This window comes from Oncorhynchus keta, chromosome 28 (genome assembly GCF_023373465.1).
Source record: "Oncorhynchus keta strain PuntledgeMale-10-30-2019 chromosome 28, Oket_V2, whole genome shotgun sequence".
NCBI lineage: Eukaryota > Metazoa > Chordata > Actinopteri > Salmoniformes > Salmonidae > Oncorhynchus > Oncorhynchus keta.
The window spans coordinates 41,202,744-41,214,876 of record NC_068448.1 but is presented as its reverse complement, the minus strand read 5'-3'; the positions used below and the strand labels follow the sequence as shown (position 1 = coordinate 41,214,876).

The following is a 12,133-nucleotide window of genomic DNA, read 5'->3' as shown; positions in this document are numbered from 1 at the left end:
GTGTCTGTTTTGTAACAAGGCTCAGTCAGTAGCTTGTGTTTGAGAGAATTCTGTCCTCCAAACACACATTCATCAATGGTTTGGGGGACTCTGTTGTGAGTAGGTACATGTTGTGTTTCAGATCTGGCTGATTGCCTCTCGAGCTGGCATCCTGCACCCTGCTGAGAGGGAGTGAAGAGGTTCATTCATTAACGCAGACTGCAGAGTTGACAATGTATTTTAGGATAATGAGGAGAGGGGTGTGTGTGCCAGTATGTGTGCATGAGTGTGTATATGTTCACATCCATACCAACTATCAGAACACCTTCCTAATATTAAGTTTGCACCCCCATTTGACCTAAGAACAGCCTCAATTTGTCGGGGCACGGACTCTACAAGGGGTCGAAAGCGTTCCACAGGGATGCTGGCCCATTGTTGACTCCAATGCTTCCCACAAGTGTGTCACGCTGGCTGGTGGAACAGTCTTGATACACACAGGAAAACTGTTGAGCGTGAAAAACCCAGTAGCATTGCAGTTCTTGGCACCTACTACCATACTCTGTTCAAAGGCACTTTTGTTTCACTTATTCACCCTCTGAATGGCACGCAAACGCAATCCATGTCTTAGCCATCTCAAAGTTTAAAAAATCCTTATTTACACTGATTGAAGTGGATTTAACAAGTGACAGCAAAAAGGGATCATAGCTTTCACCTCGATTCACCTGGTCAGTCTATGACAGTCTATGTCAGTCTATATGTGTCTGTGTGTGGTAAGGCAGCTGTGGGGAATGGTGCATGTGTGTGCGTTTGTGTGTGCGTGTGTGTGCACGCGAATAGGGAGCGCTCAGGAAAAAAACTATGCATATCTATAGGAACCATAATCACCTAAAAAATGGAAAAGATGACAATTAAGAAAAGAAAAGCTACCTTATAGAGAAATCCCCTCAATTGACTTCCTTCTCTCTGATGTCATTGTATCCTAATAATTTGGGCATACTCAAATCATTAGCCCTTTCAGTTCTTTAATAATATAATTACTTAGATTCAAATCCCATTCTCCTGAATTTACAACACATAGGACATTCTGTGCTACTTGCAGTGCATCCATAGTGAAGTGTAGGGCAAATAGAGGAACGCATAGTGGGTACTACACCAGGGAATGCTGATGTGTGCTTTTCCCTGTTTCAATCTGACATCGCTCTAGAACAGGAGAAAAGAGACACGTTAAGTCAGGCCGACAAGCCTTCAGGCTGCGAGGAAACGCCTCTATACATACTGTATGCATCCACAGAAACACCTCTATACATACTGTATGCATCCACAGAAATGCCTCTATACACACTGTATGCATCCACAGAAACACCTCTATACATACTGTATGCATCCACAGAAACACCTCTATACATACTGTATGCATCCACAGAAACACCTCTATACATACTGTATGCATCCACAGAAACACCTCTATACATACTGTATGCATCCACAGAAACACCTCTATACATACTGTATGCATCCACAGAAACACCTCTATACATACTGTATGCATCCACAGAAACACCTCTATACATACTGTATGCATCCACAGAAACACCTCTATACATACTGTATGCATCCACAGAAACACCTCTATACATACTGTATGCATCCACAGAAACACCTCTATACATACTGTATGCATCCACAGAAACGCCTCTATACATACTGTATGCATCCACAGAAACGCCTCTATACACACTGTATGCATCCACAGAAACGCCTCTATACATACTGTATGCATCCACAGAAACGCCTCTATACATACTGTATGCATCCACAGAAACGCCTCTATACATACTGTATGCATCCACAGAAAAGCCTCTATACACACTGTATGCATCCACAAAAACGCCTCTATACATACTGTATGCATCCACAGAAACGCCTCTATACATACTGTATGCATCCACAGAAACGCCTCTATACATACTGTATGCATCCACAGAAAAGCCTCTATACACACTGCATGCATCCACAGAAACGCCTCTATACATACTGTATGCATCCACAGAAACGCCTCTATACACACTGTATGCATCCACAGAAACGCCTCTATACATACTGTATGCATCCACCGAAACGCCTCTCTACACACTGTATGCATTCACAGAAACGCCTCTATACATACTGTATGCATCCACAGAAACGCCTCTATAAACACTGTATGCATCCACAGAAACACCTCTATACATACTGTATGCATCCACAGAAACGCCTCTATACATACTGCATGCATCCACAGAAACACCTCTATACATACTGCATGCATCCACAGAAACACCTCTATACATACTGTATGCATCCACAGAAACACCTCTATACATACAGTATGCATCCACAGAAACACCTCTATACACACTGTATGCATCCACAGAAACGCCTCTATACATACTGTATGCATCCACAGAAACACCTCTATACATACTGCATGCATCCACAGAAACGCCTCTATACACACTGTATGCATCCACAGAAACACCTCTATACATACGGTATGCATCCACAGAAACGCCTATATACATACTGTATTTATTCACAGAAATGCCTCTATACATATTGAATGAGAGAAAATGCATAGAATGTATCGTTCTTGTGCAATTCATATCTATAGGCTACATTGAGGTTTTTCTTTCATTATTTGTATCTGATATTAGTGCGTAAGCCTATAAGCTTTAGGGCCTAACTGTAGCCTATAATTAGATTGAGTTTATTAGTCACATGTACAGGGACGCAGATGTAATTGCAAGGTACAGTGAAAATCTTATGCTCTGGGCTCCAACAGTGCAGGTTAAAATAAAATATCAAATAAAAAGAGAAGTGAATGAGATAAAATATGTATAGTAACAATAATAATAACAATAATAATAATAATAAATACACATTTACAACTGTAGCAATGTTAAATGACCATTGGGGAAGAGTCCATTGTGGAATGTCCATAGGGGGAGCAACAGGGGGGAGAAGTGAATGGAACATTCATTAAAAAATATATAATATAAACATATTTACGCTGTAACAATGATGTAATGTCCATCGGGGGGTGGGTGGGGGCCTGATGTTCTGGGGGTAGAAGCTATTGGCCCGTCTTCCAGTTATCGCCCACGACGCTCCTGTACTGCCCGCATCCGAGTGAAGGAAGTGTGGAGAACAGGCTCAGGTGGCTGGGGTCCCTGATGATCTTATTGGGCATCCTGCAACACCTGGTGTTGTGCCTTGCAGTGGAGTTGCCGTACCAGGCCGTGACGCAGGCCGACATTATAATTTCAATAGTGCTCCCGTAGAACGCTCTGTTAAGGGCCCTCCGTGTGGTATATGCCAGCTAAATACATGCCAATCGCTAAATGCTTTTGGGAAGTTGGGCAGAAATTGTTTACTGGAAGGAAAGTTAAATGGAGAGTTGAAAATAAAGAGAAGGGAAGGCCGGAACATAAATGTTTGGGTAAGATTTGGTGAAGTGGTAAGAGAGGATGATAGCGGTGCCGGCTTTGTTACGTTGCCTTCGTAATGTATTTCCTACCTCTTGACACTTTCCATATCTTGTTGTTACTCAGTCTGAATTCAAAATGGTTTAAAAATAATAATAATAATTCTCACCCATCGACACACAATACCCCATAATGGCAAAGTGAAAACATATTTTTAGAAATTTTAGCAAATGTATTTAAAAATGAAATACAGAAATATCTCATTTACATAAGTATTGACACCCCTGAGCACATTTGGCAGTGATTACAGCTGTGAGTCTTTCTGTAATTCACTTCATTTTCATTTGTGGCAAAACAAGCATGTCCAGTATAGTGTAAAGGATCATTTTACCATCGAAACTGCTGTGAAATATATTTTACATAACCGAAAATATTGTATTCTTAGCTGTTTGTAGTTGATGTACAAAACTGAAAGTAAAAGATGCAGAAACTAAACCTAAGACCGGGAAGCATAAAAATAGCGCACATAGAACAGATATATAGCTTCTTAGACATGCTTTCAATGAGAATGACAGATCTATAACTCACAATTCTATATGAATTTGGTTGGGTCGCCCAAAAAGTTAAATATAGCAAATGTAAGATTTTTTTTACACCCAAACTTATTTAGGCTTGCCATAACAAAGGGGTTGAATACATATTAACTCAAGACATTTTAGCTTTTCATTTTCTATTGATTTGTTTTTTTTAAATAAAAAAATGTACATCTATTTTGACATTATGGGGTATTTTATGTAGGGATCGCCTGTAAAGGTGCTAACTTTATCAGCATCATTAAAGCTGATAGTATTTCAACTACATCAAATATGCATCCAAGCTGAACTGAAATCTTATCAGAAAAATGTTGGGTCATTTTCACAGCTTTTAATTTCCTTAAAATCAGTCAAATTAATTTGGACAATTTGCACAAAGATCATACCATTTTTGTTTTCGTTATTGCATTTTCTCTCGAATCCCTAAGTGTCTTTGCTCCGAGAGAGGCGCAAGACGAGATGAAAGCGAAAACTTCACCGATGTCAACTAGAACGAAGCATTCATTCGATTTATGACATTATTCTTGTGAGCAAAGTTTTATTGATTCTTATAGGGTAACAAGCAATTAAAGAGAGAAGCTGAATGTATCTAATTATAGTCAAGTTAACTAACAAATAGCCTACCAAAAAGTTGGAAATTATAAGCAGAAACATATCAAAATGAGGCCCCCCCAAAAAAATCCTGCACCTACTGTAAAAACAAAACCTGCTGTCTCTTACTGTATTGGCTACAGCGCATAGGGTCGAGTGCAGGCCTCGGGTTTTCACTTAATCACATAGTGAGGCGGTTGCGGATGTGTCACGAGCAATTGTGGACGGGTGTGGGTGAACAAACAGCTGACCCGCGCAACACTAACACACACACACACACTCTCACACACGCACACGCACACTCTCACACACGCACACACGCACACACGCACACACGCGCACACACACTCTCACACTCTCACACACACACACACACACACACACACACACACACACACACACACACACACACACACACACACACACACACACACACACACACACACACACACACACACACACACACACACACACACACACTCACACTAACACTAACACACACACACTCACACGGTGGGGTCCACTATACGACATCTGAGTATCTCCCTAATGAGGCCAGTCAAGACAGTGTAAACATTGCAGGTAGACGGCCACATACTGTAGATCTGCCCTCTGACACTCCCTCCAGTGAGGCTCCATGGCAGTTTGCCCCAGAGCTCTGTGTGGTGGGCTGTTTGACCACTGGGAAAAGAAGCAAAGAAAGTCACTGCTGTAGAGAGTCACTGCTGTAGAGGATAAATCCCGTTTGAGATTGACTTCCCTACTGTCTAACTCTCCACTCCTCATCCTCATTTCCCCATCTGTAGATGTCTTTACGGGCCTAGATATAGTGTACGCTCAAGACAAAGGGCAATGACAAGAAAAGGTTTGGGCGAGGGATAAGAAGGGTCTTCATTCAACCGCATGCTCTGTTCTGTACAAGATGCTAATCAGGAAAGTCTCTGTTTCACCGGATTCGCAGCAGTCAGCGTGAAACTAAGATTTAAGTAGCGAGTTCCTCTTTAATGTAACACCGATCATTTTGATACTCCAAAGTCAGCCATCATCAGCCAAATACAGGGTTCCAACAAAGTTCTTCGGAGAAATAGGGAATGGCCTCATAGATGAACTCATTTATCATCAGTGGGACTCGTGTTGCCTTTGGTGCAGTCAGGAGGGAAAGGACTGACTGAGGGGAATGAAACGCTGGCAGTTTCCCCCACCAGCGAACCCCCCTCCCTCGTGTGACAAATGTTACGCTCTGCTGACGGAAATCCGCTGAGGTTCCAGATTTCCCAGGCTGTCGCTTGGTGTTCCTGAGCACATAGAGATTAATACGTTTCCCAGATAGCGCATGTAAGCAACTCTGACTTCTCAACGAGCGGGCATTCACACCATCACTTCCTGCTGAACCGCAGAGTGACAGGAAGCTGGGAGTTCAAGATAACTCAGCGCTTGGCTGGTCACAGGGAACCAACAGGAGGTGTGAGTGAGAACGGACATCACAACGGATCCGACACACAAAACTTGAAGTGGTCACCTCAACAGACAGGAGTAGCTGGATCATTCTACAATTTCATACAGCACCTAGCCACTGGCCAGCTATGATGATTTAATGTGAATCGAAAATTCTTTAATAACTCTGCAGGGAATAATTCCTACGGTTATGTTTATAGCTAAGGGAAAGTGCTTTGCTTTGTGCACAAGGCTTCAGTTTAAACACAGACACAGCTTGAATAGAGAATCGATTGTTTTCTTTTTGTCTCCGTGCGTGTGTTTGGTTAGGGGGATGGTGTTTGGCTGTGAGTGGTCCAGACAGCCCAGTGAAATGAACGCTCAGAGCTGAAGCCCCAGCCTCCCTGCTGCGCTCTGCCAGAGAGAAAAGGACAGCGGGGGATGCCGATCGCCACAGGGGCCTTAACACACACACACACACACACACACACACACACACACACACACACACACACACACACACACACACACACACACACACACACACACACACACACTCACAAAAGTATGTCCTCAAAAACAGAGAGACAAACCCTCCCAAAAGAATACTGCTCTAATAGTTGGTAGAGGGACAAGGTTTCAGGGTGAAAAATTAATTAGGACAGTTTTATGCAAACACACATTTTTGGACCAAATGGTTAAGACGGGTTGTAGCTCTGAGCTTTAAAATGGCCACATTGTGAAAGTCACACAAATAGGGCAGGCAGTGTGAACAGTCTCCCTTTGTTGTGATATAGATGAATATGAAAATGGTTTTTGGAATTGGATAATCGGTTCCATTCGCAACACATTTTGTATGATTGAGAAAAGTAACAACGCAAATAGTGTCTATGAGTTAACACTGATCAACACTGAGGCCTACCACTCCATGGCGAATAATTATGAAATAGATTTCTGTGAGTTGGCAGCACTGCCTTCATAATGGGTTGGCTCTTAGAGAATATGCGCTCCTCTTTTCTAATTCAACCGTAGAAATATAATTGCTCAACACCTTTAATGAACACAGACATTTTCAGTAGCTACAGAGTATCTCACTCCTCTATTTTCCAGAAATGCGTCATAGTGAGGTCCCATTTGGTTTTCATAGTGTGGATCACAGACTGGTGTGAGAGTTGAGGAGGAGACTGACCTGAGAAGCAGCTCATTCACAGATGCCCGAGGGAGTAACTGGAATCCAAACAGCACCTGACCCACTACTAACACAGTTATGGAACGAATGTATTGTAATGTTTTTTAAATTGTATAACTGCCTTAATTTTGCTGGACCCCAGGAAGAGTAGCTGCTGCCCTGGCAGTAAGTAATCCATAATAAATACAAATCACAGGTGTCAAGTCCTACAGGTCTCTCTCTCTCTCTCTCTCTCTCTCTCTCTCTCTCTCTCTCTCTCTCTCTCTCTCTCTCTCTCTCTCTCTCTCTCTCTCTCTCTCTCTCTCTCTCTCTCTCTCTCTCTCTCTCTCTCTCTCTCTCTCTCTCTCTCTCTCTCTCTCTCTCTCTCTCTCTCTCTCTCTCTCTCTGTGTGTGTGTGTGTGTGCATGCATGCTGTTTGTCTGTGTGTGTGCAGGAGTAATTGTCTCATTGGAGCAGTTGCTATGGTGAAAACCAGCCATAGTACCATAAGCACACACTGAAACCTGAACCTAGCCGATCCAGCCCAGTGATGATTGTAATTAAGAGAAATGAGGAGCTGGATTTGAAGAAAAGTGGGGACATTTGAAGTGGACATTGGGTTTAAAAGGCATTAGCATCAAACAGGACAACCATTAATACCACAGGAGTCTGAGTTAGAAGGTCTGCTTAGTGGGGAATAGAGAGGTACTGGGGAATAGAGCAGTACTGGGGAATAGAGAGGTACTGGGGAATAGATCAGTACTGGGGAATAGAGCAGTACTGGGGAATAGAGCAGTACTGGGGAATAGAGCAGTACTGGGGAATAGATCAGTACTGGGGAATAGAGCGGTACTGGGGAATAGAGCAGTACTGGGGAATAGGGAATAGATCAGTACTGGGGAATAGAGCGGTACTGGGGAATAGAGCAGTACTGGGGAATAGAGCAGTACTGGGGAATAGAGCAGTACTGGGGAATAGAGCGGTACTGGGGAATAGATCAGTACTGGGGAATAGAGTAGTACTGGGGAATAGATCAGTACTGGGGAATAGAGCGGTACTGGGAAATAGATCAGTACTGGGGAATAGAGTAGGACTGGGGAATAGAGTAGTACTGGGAAATAGAGTAGTACTGGGAAATAGAGTAGTACTGGGGAATAGAGCGGTACTGGGAAATAGATCAGTACTGGGGAATAGAGCGGTAGGGAATAGATCAGTACTGGGAATAGAGTATGGGGAATAGAGCAGTACTGGGGAATAGAGCAGGACTGGGGAATAGAATACTGGGAATAGAGCGGTACTGGGAAATAGAGCAGTACTGGGGAATAGAGTAGTACTGGGGAATAGAGCGGTACTGGGAAATAGAGTAGTACTGGGGAATAGAGTAGGACTGGGGAATAGAGTAGTACTGGGAAATAGAGCAGTACTGGGGAATAGAGCAGTACTGGGGAATAGAGTAGTACTGGGGAATAGAGCAGTACTGGGGAATAGAGCAGTACTGGGGAATAGAGTAGTACTGGGGAATAGAGCAGTACTGGGGAATAGAGTCAGTACTGGGGAATAGAGCAGTACTGGGGAATAGAGCAGGACTGGGGAATAGAGTAGTACTGGGGAATAGAGCGGTACTGGGGAATATAGTAGTACTGGGGAATAGAGTAGTACTGGGGAATAGAGTAGTACTGGGAAATAGAGTAGTACTGGGGAATAGATCAGTACAAGGAAAAAGACAAGCAGAGAGAGGGAGATTTGTCTGAAACTGCATGTATTTCCATTGAATGACCCAAACAAATCTGTTGTTTTCCACCAATGACTTCTCAGGGCTAGTAATATACTGTTATCCTCGAATGGATCAATATTTCCCATCACTGCACAGCATCCACTGGCAGCCTTATAATTTGTTGAGACTTATGCCCTCATATTCTTCACAAAGACCCCATTTACATTCCCGGAGTGTTCAAGTGTAAGAGCAATCACCTTCTCTTTAATTCCAAACCACAGCGTCGTAAACCCCCTCTTTCCTCTCTCAATGCTATCTTCCTTCCGCTACTCTCTGTGCAAGTCAATGGATGCCAGCTTTCCCCCGTCTATCCATAATCTGAACCTATCCAGCCCGCGGCCACAGCATGAAGTCATTTGTGAATGTCAGTCTCAGAAGTGTAATAAGACACAGGGGATGACTGCCACTCAAAACTTATCTCTGCCTGCTGCTATCTGGCTGTAATTAAAACAACACAGGCCTCTTAATACGCCTGCTGAGTTGATAGCTCTGCTGGTAATACACCTTGTAATTCCTCTGTGTTATTTCTTGACGTCGTTTATGTGCATACAGTATATTTGCATGTTGTGTGTTTGATTATGGCGGAAACGAATGCTCTCTATTGTTTGAGTCACATTCAATAAATGGGACAGGCCGCATCTCTACATCCCAGATAACACACACACGCACACACGTCTGCTCAACGTTAGGCACGATTGTATACACGATCCATCGGGAAGATGTCGTATGGAGAGCGCTTGCTAATCGGCAAAATCCCCTACACATTTTGATACGAGGGCTGTGACGACGGTTGTAACTGTAGTTATGCAGCGGCTGCTACAAAAAAAAAAAACGAAGACAGTGGAGACGATCTGGAGAACAGCTGGTGATGCTTGTGGTCTTTTCGGCACACCATAACCCCAGCCATCCAAACACAATCAACCACTCACCGTCCTCTCCTAATGTTGCCAAGCTCAAGGCTGCATAATGAGAGGGCTAGAGGAGGGGAACTAGATTCCTCATAAAGAGACATATTAATTAAGACCTGAGGCAGGGTATGTGATCTGAGCTAAGCTTCTCCTCAATCTGGTGGGCCTCGCTCGTCTCTCCCTCCCAGAGCTCCACGCTGCTGTTGTGTATACCCTTCTGGATGTGAACAAATAGTCCCTTTCCTAATTGAGCACAAGGGGAGGGGAATGAAGTGGCTGAGCCTGGGTCTGGCGGCTCCTGCGGGGCCATAATCAGCGAGAGGAAGCAGAAGCTGTCAGCTGGAGGAGCATAGTAAGATAACACAGCCAAGCCACATTACGCAGGTGTGTCCCCGTCATCTGAAGGTTACACAGAGAGAGAGAGAGAGAGAGAGAGAGAGAGAGAGAGAGAGAGAGAGAGAGAGAGAGAGAGAGAGAGAGAGAGGGCTGGGTGGAGAAAACAACGCTGTCCAACTCTGGAGCTCCACTCGACTTCATCAGCATAGCATAAATAAATAAAAATAACGAAAATAAAAAAGAAGACAAATACATCTTACAAATGTAGTATCTTCATTTGAACCAGTTTGCTACAGCAGGAAATAATCCTGCAGCAACAGGAAATGTGAATTATTATGTGGATTATAATCAACTGAAATGTCTAAAATGTTCAACTTCATATTCCTCATCTCCGTCACCACCCCAACATCAACATATTTGAAAACGGTGTGTTTCTACAGTATGTTTTGTAGTAAAAGAGATAAGATAAGAAGATAAGTGATTCCAATGACGTCATCCCCAATTAGTAGATCATTAGTAGGCAACGCCTACTTGTAATTGGTTAAAATCACAAGATGCACACCGATGATGCCATTGGAAACACATCTTCCTCTATCTTTTTTTTTTACTACAAAACATTGAAACGTGCAGTTTTCACATACAGTGTGTTGATGTTGAGGTGTTGCTGGAGATGGTGAATATGGAGTTGAACATTTGAGAAATGTCTCTTTAATGGACATTTCTGTAAGAGGTTGATACATTTTTCAGGAGGGCAAATCAAGTCTGAAGTTTCAAAGTAGAAACTACAGACTTTAAGTAGCCTTTTCAAAACTCAAATACACTACAAGTTGTAATTTGGCGGCGGCAGGTAGCCTAGCGGTTAGAGTGTTGGGACAGTAACCGAAAGGTTGCTTGTTCAAATCACCGAGCTGGCAAGGTGGACAAATCGTCCATTCTGCCCTTGAGCGAGGCAGTTAACCCCCACAACAACTGCTCCCCCGGGTGCCGATGACGTCGATTTAAGGCAGCCACCCGCACCGCTCTGATTCAGAGGGGTTGGGTTAAATGTGGAAGACAAATTTCGGTTGAACACATTAAGTTGTGCAACTGACTAGATACTTATTTTCCCTTCCTGCTGTTTTTATGTATAGTAGAAAATACTGATCAAATTAAGATTCTGTGTCAGAGCTTTCACATATAGCTGTCATTCTGAAACGAGAGCTTAGGCTGTAGATTGGGGAGATGAATTATGTCCCCTTTCTGGGTCTGTTTGGTAATCAATGAGTGTAATGGTTCGGTCTATGTGAGCGATGAGTTTAATTTCATCCCTTGGTATGAAGAGAAAAGACGGATCACATTTACCCTTGTAGTGTGTGGGTGGTAAACACTAGCAGTTAACACATTAGTGTTGGGGTGAATAGTCACAGTTGGTGGGGAACACTGTCTTCTGCTCTGTGCCCTTGATCGGCTGAAGAGTCCACTCATCAGGTGTAAAAAAAAGAAAAACGACGCTGATTAAAAGGCAGGATGGAAAGGCCTCTCAAAAGACACATTGACTTATGAGTCCGGTAGCCGTGCAGCTCTCTGTGGGTTAATGCTTGCATTGCCACAGGAGACACGGTTTGGCAATGTTTTGGATGCAACAGGAGACATATCCTCAAAATGAGTGATATGAGGTACGAAGGGAAGTCACATGCATTTAGATTCACATGTCACACATGCACACTTTACACTCACTCACCTTGTATATCCTTGCTTACACACGAATCCGCATGCATTCACACACACACACACGTGCACACACGTACACAAAAACGCATTCTCGCACAGGCACACTTAATTCAACGTGATTGCTCATCAATACCTGGAGGATGATGGCTCATAAATCTCCATAACATCTGCAACCT

At 43.3% G+C, this 12,133-nt stretch overlaps 1 protein-coding gene across 1 annotated transcript in view; it reads right to left on the bottom strand.

The window, feature by feature from the left end:
- The window catches only part of LOC118361361 (acid-sensing ion channel 1-like), a 75,545-nt gene that overhangs the window by 23,147 nt on the left and 40,265 nt on the right, over window positions 1-12,133 (bottom strand). The window lies entirely within an intron of this gene.